General features: G+C 60.3%; 1 protein-coding gene across 3 annotated transcripts in view; it reads left to right on the forward strand.

Moving 5' to 3' along the window:
- The window catches only part of KCNQ1 (potassium voltage-gated channel subfamily Q member 1), a 181664-nt gene that overhangs the window by 33616 nt on the left and 134958 nt on the right, over positions 1–13090 (forward strand). The window lies entirely within an intron of this gene.

Here is a 13090-nt window from a genome sequence, read left to right on the forward strand (position 1 = left end):
TCCAGAAGACGCTTGAGGACCAGAGTGCCACTGCTCACCCAGAGATGCCGTGGGGTTGGCGCTGGAGCCAGCAGTTTCTGGCAGGGCATCTTCCCCTGCATTTGTCACTTGGCCACTTGGGATTACTCAAGGAGCCCTGGGGACGCTGGGGTTCCGGAGTTGGGATGTAGCCACAAGGCTGGCTTTTCAAACCCCTCCAGCTGCCTGCCTGCATGAGGTTTACAGTCATAGACGGTCCACAGAGGGTCGCCAGGTGTCCACATGGACACAATGGGAGGGAGTTTGGGTTTTTAAATAAGCAGTTATGAAAATGTCTGCCAAACCTACAGAGGGCCAGCCGTGGCGGTGCATGCCTGTAGGCCCAGCTCCTCGGGAGGCTGAGGCTGGAGGGTGGCTGGAGTCCAGGAGTTCTGGGTGTTGTTGGGCTGGCGTATGCGGTGCTGAGATCGGGTGTTCCCACTGAGTTTGGCATCAATAGGGTGACCTCCTGGGAGCGGGAGCCCACCAGGCTGCCTAAGGAGTGGGGGACCAGCCCAGGTCTCAAACCTACAGAGGGTCCTGAGCATAGTCCCGTTCATCTCCTCACACCTGCTTCTGTTGCCCGGGCGCCTGCGTTTCTACCTGCAAGTCGATGGGTGTGATGACCGGCCACGTAGCAGTGTCTACCTTTGCCAGGCGCCACCTGGTTCTTCTCGAAGGAGCGTGGGAAGAAGGTGTGCTGGGGAGAATCTGCTCTTTTCGCTTCCGGCGTCCAGCTCATTGCCATCAAGGCATGTGCGTGGCTGTCACCGGTGCTGTGAGTCGGTCCCGACTCACACTGACCCGAGGCACGGCACCAGGGAACACTGCCCGGTCACCCTCACACTCCCTCTGTGGCCGGAGCCCCTGGTGCAGCCATGGTGTCAGTCCACCGCGTGGAGGGCCTTCCTCTCTGCCGCTGCCCGTCCACTTGCCCGAGCACCAAGTGCCTTTGTATTAGTGTCCTTTGTGTCCTTTGTGCATCTGTACAGTCTGTAGTGATGCCTCCCTCCTTGCTCCTGAATCAGTGCCTTCTTCCTGCAGAGGCGGACAGTGGGAACCCTTCGACCCATCTCCAGGAGTGACCTGTTTGCCTCATTGTGTGTGTGTGTGTGTGTTTAATCTCCTTTATCTTGTTTTGGGGAGAAAGATGAGGCTGTCTACTAGTAGAATCTGTCACCCCGGTAACCCTAGATGGAGTTGACCTTAGCTGGCTAGCAGCAGGGCGATTTCATTTATGTTCTGCATTTAGTTTATGCTGTGGTTGAGGAGACGTGCCGAGAAGCACACACCAGCCAGGCCTGCCCGCCACCCCACCCCTTGTGGAGCTTTCCACCTTGAACAGAAACTCGCAGCCTCCTCCGGAGATGCCTATCTACTCTTCAGAGTCACTGCTGTCCGTGTGATCGTGCAGAGATAGCCCTTCCAAGAGCCCAGCGCCACAGGCTGGGCTGCTTCTTCTTTTTTTTTTTTTACTGGCTCAGCGAAATGCTGGTTGGCCTTCCAGAAGACGCCGGAGAGCAGTTTTAGTTGGATGATTTATCTGTAGGGGGCGGGGGCGGGGGAGAGTCTAAGGATGATCTCAGGGCAGTGGTCTCAGGGGTCCGTCCATCCTCCACGGCTCCAGAAAGTCTGGAGTCTGCACGAATCCGAAATTCTGTGCGGCCTCCTCCTCTTTCTTTGGAGGAGCAGGGCTCTGCCGGGCAGCCTTGATCGGGGTTTGCCGCGGCCTCCAGGTGCTGTCTCTGGCCTCCTGGCGGAGGAGGCTGCTTTGCTGCACATTCCACACTTCCTGCTCCTCATCTCCTCCGGCTTGCTCCTTTGCTCCTGGAGGGTGCCCACTACTGGCTAGGCCTCAGCCGGCTGCCTGCTGGGCAGTTTTTAAGACCGCCGCCAAGCACCACACAACAAACAAACTAGGAGACGGAACAGCCACACGGAGTGAGTTCTGAGGCTGAGGCACCGGGCTGCCCCGTGTACCCAGGTCCCTAACCCTCCAAACCAGAAACCAAGGCCCACGCGGGGTCTCGCTGCCCCTTCCCAGGCATTATTGTTAACACACACATTGCTCCATTGATCTCGTCCGTTCCCGACCAGATTTCTGTTCCCACCCCGCCCCCGCCCCCTGGTGTTGCTTGGACTCCGTGCCAACCTGCTCAGCGCGTTCTGGTTTCCCAGGTGGGAACAGGCCACTAGCTGCTGGAGATTGCTCATCCTAACGGGGCGTTGGTCGCTGGAGTGAAACACCGCCAGGCCCGCGCCATCCTCACAGTTGTGCTGCACTTCGGCCCTTTGGGACAGCCGCTGTGCCAACCCCTCGCGCTGAGTCTGCCGTTTTTCCGCCTGCCCTCTACTTGACCCAGCGTCTGTGGTAGTTACATAATCTCATGCCAACCGGATTGAAGGCATTACGGTGCCAGGGTGGAGTCTAATCTGTCAATCAGATGACAGCCTGATGACGCCTCCTTGTGGGCATGGCCTTCTCCTGAGGATTCTGGGAGCTCCTCTCTTCCTCCCTGGGGATTGGACCTATGTGGTGGACCTATGTGGTGCACTACCTGTAGACCAAGCCAACCTGTGGACCGTGTTGCTAGAGCTGGAGGCTCCTTTGAGGCCTGCTTTCAGCTTGAGGCTGGCAGACCCTGTCCCCATGTGCACATCGAAGGTGTGCCAGATCCCATCGGGGCCTGCTCCACTGATAAGCTCCCCATGCCACTGACTGCTGCTGCCCCGCCCTGCTGCCTGCTGCCTCTTGGGGGGGGGGAGTGGTGCCTATGCTTTCTGCTTCCTTGACCTTGGACTGGCAGCCCGCGTGAGTTGCAGGACCTTCAGTCTTCCACAAAAGTGGACCACACTCTCCCTGCTTCGCCTTGCTGTTGGGCAGCCACATTCAGAGAGCTGGGGAGCCACGTGGAGCCCCCGCCAGCGCTGAGATGCTGCCACCGTCACACCCACCGGCCTGTGATCTTGCACTCGGCGTCACTGCATGTGCTGCCGGAGTCTGAAGCGGGCTTCATGGACTAGTACCGGGCGCATGGGTCTCCCATCAGACGTATGGGTTTGATCTGGACTGGGCTGGGCTGTTTTCTTCATATACTGTTACTCTTTGATATAAAGCTTGTTCTCCTACACACACGTCTCTGGATTTGTTTCTCCAGGCTCCCCGGACTGACACAATGTCCTTCTCCAGGGCGTGGTCACTCTCCTCAGAGCATGTCCAAAGTGCTTAAGAGAGTCTCACCCTCTTTACTTGTAAGGACCCTTCTCACTATACTTCCTGTAGGATGACAGCTGGGTTTGTTCTCTGACTGCATTTACTATTGTTTCCAACGCCGTTTTTCCAACGCCGTACTGCAGAGGCACAGATTCGTCCAGCTCCCTTATCCACCGTCGCTCTCTGATGTGCCTGTGAGGCGATCGGCATGTCCATGGCCTGGGTTGGACACACCGGAGGTGCTCATGGGCTCACCTGCGCCTCCACCAGCCGCTTCACGTCCCACCAGCTTTGATGAGCTGGGTCCCTTTGACCCCAAAGTATTTTTGAGTTTCCCCTTTGACTTCTTCACTGCCCGGGTCACCCAGCTGGGTGTCAGGGCTCAGAAGGGTGATCCTTTAGAATTTCCCTGCACTTACGCCCCAGACATAAGGATTCTCCGGGGAGATTTCCCTTGTCGTTTTCCCACTTATTTAGAGGCCAGACAGAAATAGCACGATGTCGCTCTTTTGGAACATCCTGAGACTTCTTTTATGTGTGAGCTAACACGTGATCTCTGGGGGTAAATGTTCCACTCGCCCTGGACAAGAATGTGCATTCTGCAGGTGTTGAATGGCATGTTCCCGAAGGGCTGGTCAGCCTAAGCTGCTGATGGTGCTGATCCTATCTGCCGCGCCCTGGTCGGGGCGGGGGAGGTTTCTGTCTGCTTGTTCTACGGGTGACCAGGAATTGTCTGGACACCTTGGCTATTGCGTGAGACGGCTGCTGTCCTCTCCGCGTAACCAGCCTTGGAGGCGTGGTGCCCATGTGAGGAGGGCGCATGTACATCCTCTCCGACCTGCCCTCTTTATCCCCAGTCCCTTCCTTTGCTCTGAAGCCTGTCACTGATGCTGTTGTTGGGGGATCACGTCGGCCCTGCCTCACAGTGACCCTACAAACGCACAGCAGAGCGGAACCACCCACAGGATTCGTCTAAGAGCAAGGATGCCCCTGTGAGGAGGCGGGCACCCCTGCCCCAAGCCGTGGCATTTCCTGTGTGTGGACGTGGGTCACAGCATCGGGGAAGACCATGGAAGGCGCCGTGGACCGCCGGAAGGACAAACATCTGTCTGGGAGAAAGTCCAGCCAGAAGGCTTCTTGTAAGCCAGGGTGGCGAGGCTTGGTCTCCCGGAGGCGGGACGGCTGGTCAGGAGGAAGCAGCCCCTGAGCAGGCTGTGCTCCCTGTCCGTCCGTCAGTGGGCTTCTTGTCTTCACGGGAGCAGCGTGCACTCCCTGCTGGGGCGGCCCCACCTTATCCAGCTGCTGCTGAGTCGGTGCTGGCTCATGGAGACCCTCATGGGCAGGGTAGGACTGCCCCTGTGGTTTCTAAGATGGTCAGTCTTTACAGGAGTGGAAGGCCCATCTTTCTCCCCAGGAGCAGCTGGTGGTTTTGAACTGCTGACCCGATGGACTGCAGCCCAACCTGTAAGCACCCCACCACCAGACCTAGCCCCTGTGGGCCTGCCTGCTGTTTGGGTGATAGTTGGCCCTGAGGAGTGAGTGGGGCTCCGGAGCTGCAGGGTCCAAAGACTCACGTCGCCGTTTCTCTCCCGCTCTCCCAAGGAGCAAGGGCCGATCTGTTTGTAGGCTGGCTGCCCGGGCTCCCAAGAACCTGGCATGGACATGGAATGGGCAGCACCAGCCAGGTGCCCTCACAGGACCTCAGCACAGACCCGGGCGGCATCAAACACCTGAGCAGGTGCGGGAGGAAACCCCGCGGATTCCAGGCAACCACTTCCTGAAAACCAAGGAGGCGCGGACCTTTCCCGACTCCCTCTAGGGCCAGGTGCCAGCACTGGACACACAGACCGACCACGAGGAGCCAGAACAGTGGGCAGCACTCTCGGTGAGCAGAGGGGCACAGATTCTATACAGAATTGTCGCGAATCCAATCGGGCAGCGTGTTCGAGGGCGAACGCGGCAGGTCGAGCCAGGCCTCTGTCGGGAAGCCAGGCTCCGGCTTCGCCACATTGGCAGACCTGGGGGGAGAGCGCACACGAGCATCCCACAGGTGCCAAAACGGTCGGCAAAGCCCCGCAGCCAATCCCTCCGGGAATCTCTTCTGAGAAGACGTGGAGTCAGTGGAAGGGGGGGACCCTCCACGTGACCCCGGACGTGGATGAGCCGCCTGCAGCCACATCTTCGCCGCCCCTCCACAGCCAGCCCGTGGCAGAAGTGCGAAGGACGGGCGTTGTCGGGTTGGTGAAGAAAACAGGTTCTCCCATGGCTGCCGGCCAAGCCAGCAAGTTCGTCTTAGAAGAGACACGACCAGGGTGTTCCTGAGCTGTGAGGGCGGTGAGACGGGGACTCCGTCCCTTGCGACACACCACTGGGAAAGACCAGTCACTAGGAAAAGACATTGTGGCTGGTAGAGTGTACTGGCAGCTGGAATGGGACGTGCTGGCCTGGCCTGGCGGCTACGAGGGAGCTCCACACTGGGCAGTGGGCCCGACGTGGATGGCTGCTGACCCGTCTCCGTGTTTGAGACCAAACTTGAGATGGACCCCCCCACACCCCGAGCTGAACGTAAACTGTGACACACCCCGCAAGCCCCCCTCCAAACTTTGCACAAGAACACACAGGAGCAGATCTGGGGAGCTAGCCTGGGGTTCGGAGACATTCCTTAGGTAGAAGAGGGAAAGGATGGACCTTGAAGCAGAAGAAAAAGGGGAACGGAAAAAATAGGGTCCATTGGATGTCGTCACCATTAGAAATCTTGGAGCGAGAAGATACTTCTGAGAAAATGTACAGCCAAGCCCCAGGTTGGAAGGACACCTTAGTGACACACGGGTGGCATGAGAGCAGACTTCCAGCTGAGACACATGCGGGACTCGTAACTCGCCAGGCGGAGGCAGAGGGCATGTATGAAGGACGGTGGAGGTCGGCCAGGGGCTGAACAAAGCTATGTGGGAAGAAGTACTTGGGAGCCAGGGGCGGTGGGACTTCGGCTCCTGGGCTTTGGACATGGTTTCCCCGTGGCCTCCTGCGTCGGGGAAGACTGGCCACTGACTCAGGAAGGTCAAAGAAGAAGGTGATGCTGATGAGGACTATTGGAAGTGCCATGCACGGCCACAAGGACAAACGGATGTGTCTTGGAAGAAGTACGGCCAGAGTGCTCCTTAGAAACAAGGATAGCATGAGACTGGGTCTCACGGACTTTGGATGTGTTGTCAGGAGAGACCAGTCCCTGAAAGACATTGCGCCTGGTAGAACAGGGGGACAGCAAAAAAGAGGAAGGACCTTAGGGAGCTGTACGGACACAGTGGGTACATCAGTGGCCTCCAGCATGGGAAGGATGGTGAGTAGGGCGGAGGGCCGAGGGCACAGGACCAGCCGAGCTGTGTTCTGCTTCCAGCGGGTGGGTAGCTGGGACTCAGAACGGCCCGCCAGCCATGGAAAAGCAGCAAGGGAGTGAGCGTGGGGAATTCTGCTTTCCAAGATAGATCGCCAAGGAGCAAGGTTTGGGGTGCCGTGCTGTCTTGGATTGGGAGAGGCGAGGCTAAGTGGAGCCCCCACCCTCCTGGGACCCCTCCTTAGCCCCCTGGCAGAGAATATGGGCCAGCCTGTTGCTGGACCTCATGCCGGCCACCCCTCCCCAGTGAGGGTTAGGGGTGGGGGTGGGCCGAGACCAGGCTGCACTGGCCCCTTCACACTTCACCCCCCCAGGAAGGCAGCCCCTCCGCAGAGGGATGAAATCTAAGCAGAGAGGCCCCTGCAGCAGGGGCAAGTCCGCTCCGCCCTTGTCTTCTACTCTGTAAATTTCATCCCTAAAACAACATCCATCTTTCTAAAGTTGTTCACATATTAGCTCTTAAAACAGCACAATCCCCGCCCCACTTCCTCTCCTGTGTAGGGTGCAGGGGGCTGCTGAAATTCACGGCTGGTCATTAACCCGGCCCTCCCCACCCCGCCTTGAAGAACAGTGACAGCCAAGTAAGCAGCCCAGGCATGCGTGCACACCCCCACGTGCACAGGCTCATGCACACCCCGCGCCCGACACCGCCCCAGCCCCCGCAGACACTGGCGTCGGCTGGCGCTCCTCCGCTGGCTAAAGTAAACAGCAAGGCTGGCCCACCCCCACCTCCTACCCACCCACCCCGCCGCCCCCATCCTGCACCTCCTGGTAAACTTCACTTTCTGGGCAAATTCTTAAAATAAGACATTTTTTAGAACCCTGAGCTGTGGACGAATAAAATTAGCAGCTCCCTGGGGCCCCCTCTCCTGGGCGCTGCTCATGGCCCAGCTTGCCTGGGCTGGGGAAGCCATCTCCCGGTTGACTTCTTTGGGCTTAGTGGCCCTGCAGCAGGGAGCCTCTGCTGGGACCGAGCCTGGGGTAATGGGCTTCCACTGGGCCCAGGCAGGTGAGCTCCGGCTCCCACTACACATGGCCGTGGGGGGCTCCTGGTAGACTGGGGCAAGCTGCAGGACCTCCCTTCCTACTGCACCCCAAGTGTTTCTGCCTCAGGGCCTAGAATGCCCTTGCCTAGCGCCTGGAGCTGGCTTCAGAGGTCTCCAGGGGGACAGATGGCCTAGGCCCAGCTCTCAAAGGCCACTTCTCCCCAGCCGTTTCAGAGTGAAGTGGCGGAGGGGTGGGGGGGTGTCTGTGAGATGGACAGATGCCCAAAATGCCCAAGAGCCTGAAAATGGTGCAGGCTGGGCAAGGCCCACATGGAGGCCACCATGGTCTGGGACCCACTCCGCTGGCTCAGACACCCACCAGCACGGGCTGGCCTGCCAGATTCTCCGATCATAGCCGGTAGCTCAGCATCAATCCAAGAGACCAGTAGCCACACCCTGCCCCCACCCCCCAAAGGCAGCCATGGGAGAATGAAACCATGCCACCCCAGGCTAGGTGGTGGCTCAGCAGGCAAGCACGCCACTGTGATCAGAAGGTTGGTGGTTCAAACCGACCAGCCACTCGCAGGCTGAAAGACGGGGCTCTCTGCCCCTGTCAATGAGTCACAGTGGATGAAACCCTGTGCGCCCCCATCTCCCCGGTCCTGTAGGATCACTGCGAGTCAGCACCTCCTCTTCGGCGGTGGGTTCTAAGTTAAATAACCACCAGGGGAAAGGGAGGGGGCAGACAGTGTGGGCGATGGTGTGACTGATGCCCATGGAGCCTGCGGGCCCAGGGGGCGTTCCAGAGCTTGCTCCCAGCCACGATCTCGGGACCTGCCTGTACCTCCACACTCCGCACTTGTCCTCTGTAGCTTTCAGACCATCTCCTGGCTGGTCCCGTGGGGGCTGGGGGCAACACACGGATGACTCCGTCACGCTACGGTAAGGTGACGTGTCCGTCCGAGGCTTAGATGTGGGTCACTCGTTAGACACACACACGTCTGTGGGCAGTCAGCACACGCTCTGAGCATAAACGCTGGTTGCTTCCAGCCGCTGCTGGTTCCCAGTCAAGGGAGAGTGAAGTTGCGCCCAGCCCCGTTCCATCTCCAGGGCGGTGGGCATGTCCTCTGTGGGGCTGCCGTCTGGGCCCGTCTCACGGGGACTCCCACTTTTTGGCTGACTGACCCGCTACTTGACCAGCTGTGAGGTCTCTTCTCCATGATTGGTCTTTCCCCAGGACGTGTCCCAAGTGGGGACCACATTCCATGGCTCCAAACACCAAACTCGCCGCCCTCGGGCCTATGCCAGCTCACCGAGACCTGCAGGCCTCGTCTATGAGACTGGAGAGCCTCGTCTTTCTCACTTTGGCACAGCTGGTGGTTTCGAACTGCAGACCTTGGAGTTCACAGCCCAGTGTATCACGCTGCACCATCGCGGGTCTGTGGTTCCACATGTGCATGTGTACAGACCGTCAGGACATGGACACAGGTACCACGTCCGGCCAGCACGCTTGCTCCGGGTAGTTCAAGGGTCTGCTGGAGTCTGGGGTCTCTTGGAGGCTTTGAGTTGTCCTGGTTCCACCTGAATGTGCCTCCCCTAGATGGGCACTGTGGCCGCCCCAAACCATGGGGATGTGTGTGTGTGTGGGGGGGGGATGCAGTGGCACGTGCCCTGGGCGCCACTGAACGGGGTCTGTGAACCGTGGCGTCTGCACGGCCAGCTGTGAGGGATCACTCAGCACGTTCACTCAGCACTGGCCTCTCCGAGAGCCTTGTGGCCAAGGTCAAGGCTGACCGTGTGGCCTTGCTTTGCCCAGTGCAGAGAGAGAAGGCCCTGGAAGTGGCCGCCCAACTTCTAGAGGCCAGTTTTCCACAAGGAAGCAAGGTGGTGGTGGGGGGGAGGGCAGGGCGATGTCACCCTCATTGTGGGCTGGTGGGCATGCCACCACGTGTCATGCCAAGATGGCGCGGCCTGGCTCCTGTCTTCAAGCTGCTAGGCATAGCTCAGCCAGGGGCTCTGAATGTGCCCCACTCACCCCGTCCTGTCCAGGGCTAGAGGCACCCAGATGAACTGCCCAGAGCATGGGACTCCGGCCAACCTCTCACAGTGGCAGACCATGCCTGGGGACTAAAGGGACCAGGACAGAGACTCCAGGCAGGCATTGGGAAGGGTCTGGGCTGGCCGGCCCGCCCGCCCCGCTTTCCCCAGCAGCCCCTTGACTGCCACGTATGGCCTCCGTGGGCCAGCTGGCCGCCATTTCCTGCTCCAGCCAGCCAGCCAGCGGTGGGCCTCTGAGCCTCTGAGCCAGGCCGGGGGCCCCAGCTCCAGCTGCAGGGCAGGGGGCCGCACGCCCCCCTCGCATCCCCCGGCTGTGGGCTGTCCCTGGAGCGGCTTCCGGGAATGCTGGGGCTGCTGCCCTCCCCACTGTGTGCTGGGCCTCCCGCCCCCGCCCAGGGCCCCAGGCCGCTGGGCCATCGTTCAAGGCTAGGCTTGGGCTCCTGCCAACAGGGGAGTCCAGGGCTCAACCCCAGCTGGGGGTTCTGTGTGGCCTTGGTGGGAGCAGGGAACCCCAGAGCCCAGGCGGTGGGTGTGGGAAAGTGGGGTCTGCATGCTATTGTGACAGGAACCCCCACCCCACCTCCCATGGGTGGTGACCCAAGTGACCGACCCAGGCACTGTCCAGGGGTGACCACTCTAAGGGACTCAGGGTGGGGGCCCTTTTTCTTGGGGCTCTGAGGAGCCCCCTCCCTCTTGGGTTGTGGGGAGACCTCTCTCCAGTTCTGGGGAGACACCCCCTCCACTTCTAGGAAGGCCCTCTTTCTGGTCCTGGGAGCCTCTCTGGGGGCTTTCTGGGGTCGGGAGAAGCCCCTTTCTCTCTGGTTCTGGTGAGACCCTCTTTCCCTGGGGCTCTGGGAAGGAGGTCCCTCTCTCTGGGCAACCCCATGTCCCCAAGCTCCCTGTGGTGTGTGGCGTCCTTCGCGGTACATGTCTCTCTGTGACTGGGTGGGAAGGCCTGCCCTGGCCTTGTTCCGGCGACAGACTTCCAACTCCGCAGGCACAGGGCTGGGGTGCCCGCTCGTGCCCTGGCCACACAGCTCTACCTGCAGCCCCTGATGGAAGTAACGGCAGTGGCAGGGCCTGTGCTGCCCGCCCAGGGTGGGACCACTGCCCACCCGGCGGCTCAGACACAGACGACAGCTGTCGGGTCTGTCCCAGGAGTGGCTGTGTGGACAGCTGGCCCGAGATGGCACCCCTGAGGGCGGGCATGCAGGGCAGCTGGTTAATCCACACGGTTAGACCTCGGTCCCCCTTTGTGAGGGGTTCCTGCCTCATGAGACTCAGGGTAGCGGGGGTCCTCCCCCGTCGGGGACGACGGCACTGGGGGGGTGGGCTGCAGACCAGAAGTCCTGAGCTGCAGAGCTTCCAGAAGTGGGGCAGCGTGGGGCAGAGGAGGCACCTGGCACATGGGCAATGGTGCCAGCCTGAGGGTTGGGGTCTGCCTAAACACCCAGAACACAGCATGCCAAGGTAGGTGCCCAGAGATCACCCCACACAAGTTTCTGGGTGCCCACGTAGGGTTCTGGGTGGGCACTCAGCAAGGACAGGTGGGGAGAAAGCTAGCTGGGCTCTCTCCTCCCTTTGCCTCTCCTGGCCCCCGCCACTACCCCCAGGGCCTAGGATTCCCATGGAACCCCCCCCCCCCATCTTCCCAACACACCTGTCTGAGCATGGCCCGAGGGACATGTCCACAGCGGGTGCAGTGGGGCAGCTGACCGCAGGCAGGCCAGGCACAAAGGGCACTTTGAGTCGCGAGCGCCTGGGTAGTGCACCAGCCAGCTGACCTTGCCTGGCGTCATACTCAGGGAGCTTGGTGGGGCCTTGGGGGTGGGACAACTGGTCTCAACTCCTGCCTTTTGGGCTGACTCTGTTCTGGGGCCCAGGGCCCCTGTGGCCAGGACTTGTGGGTGTATGTGTAGAGGTAGAGGGCAGCTGCAGATCTTGAGCAGACAGACCCCAAGCCTACCCTTGATCACCCAGGCCTTGGTCAGTGGACTGAGCTGGCCCAAACCATTCTCTAAGGCCCTGGACCTTCCACCCTCAGCCAAAGTCCTGTCCACTCTCCAGAGCACCGGCTTATCCCCCAGGAGAGCTAGGTCCCAGGGCCCCACCTGGGGAGGCACCCACAAGGTCAGCCGTGCTTCTGGGCTCTGTGGCTCCTGCTCCCACGCTGGCCCGTCCCCCAGAGCTCTCTGGAGTAGTTTTCCATCACATGGACGGACAGACGGATGCGATAAGAATTTGGTTGGGGAAGGGGGCACGTTCATCCCCAGGGTGTGTGTAGGGGGGCAGCACATCCGAACTGACCCGTATCCCTCGGGGCCACCGCTTCCGGGATTCAAAGCCCACAGAGGGGCCTTGAACATCTTCAAAGGAGAGCACATCACTGCTGGTTTTTGATAAAAACGCAGAGGTCAAGGCAACCCCAGACCTATCCTTCCTGGCAGCTGTCGGGGGGTCATGCAGCCGTCTCCCCCACCGCAGAAGCAGCTGCTTTGTTGCCTTTGAGGCTGACGTGACAAGCCCTTGCTCCCAACACCCACCAAGAAGGGTGCATCCGTCCCGGTGGTGGCCTGTCCTTGAGACAGATGTGGTGTGACTGACTGTGCCTTGGCCCATGCACCACCTCTCTCAAGCGACAAGGTTTTCATGTCAGAAATAACATCCTCAGAACCTTCTGGAGGATGCAGCCCAGCTGAGGAACACAGCACCAACCAATGTCTCGGGGCGCTTGGCAGGCTCACCCTCACTTCCACCAGCCAGAGCGAGCGCCACCATCCAAGGAGGTGAAGGGCTGAGCTGCTCATGGAGAGGTGGGCAGTTCAAACAGAGAGACATGAGCTGGCTGGCTTCCGTGAAGACTTGTCAGGTGCCGCGGGGCCGGTTCTGACCCAGAGCGACCTGATGTACAAACAGGATGAAGCGCATGCCAGGCCTGCGTCACCCTTCTAGACGATCCTTCTCGTGTTTGCGCCGCGGCGTACACCCCAGCCCAGCCCACCCCCGAGGGGCTTCCTTGTTCTAGCTGTCCCTTACCTGGTAGGGCAGCGCTTACCCGTGGGGCCGCAACCCACACCATCAGTTCAGAACCACCAGTTAGAACCCCATCGCAGGGGTGGCGCTAAGTCAGCCTTGGCTCTGTGGTAGCTCTGTGCTGTTTCTCAGAGCATGGGGCCCTTCTCCAGGAACTGGTCTCCCCTGACAAGTCTATAAAGCTTACAACCCCGAGCCTCGGCATCCCCCCCACCCCCGCTGTCCTCCAGGGTCGCGATCTCCTCAGAGACCTCATCTTTGCTCTGCCGTGGGTGCTTTGGTCAGACACTGGCTCTGTGCACCCCGCGCCGCGGCCCTCATCTCTGCTCATCCTGGGTGACGGGGAGCCAGCGGGACAAGGACTGGAAGGACACAGACGAGCCGGGGTCG

This window comes from Tenrec ecaudatus, chromosome 4, assembly GCF_050624435.1.
Source record: "Tenrec ecaudatus isolate mTenEca1 chromosome 4, mTenEca1.hap1, whole genome shotgun sequence".
Lineage (NCBI taxonomy): Eukaryota > Metazoa > Chordata > Mammalia > Afrosoricida > Tenrecidae > Tenrec > Tenrec ecaudatus.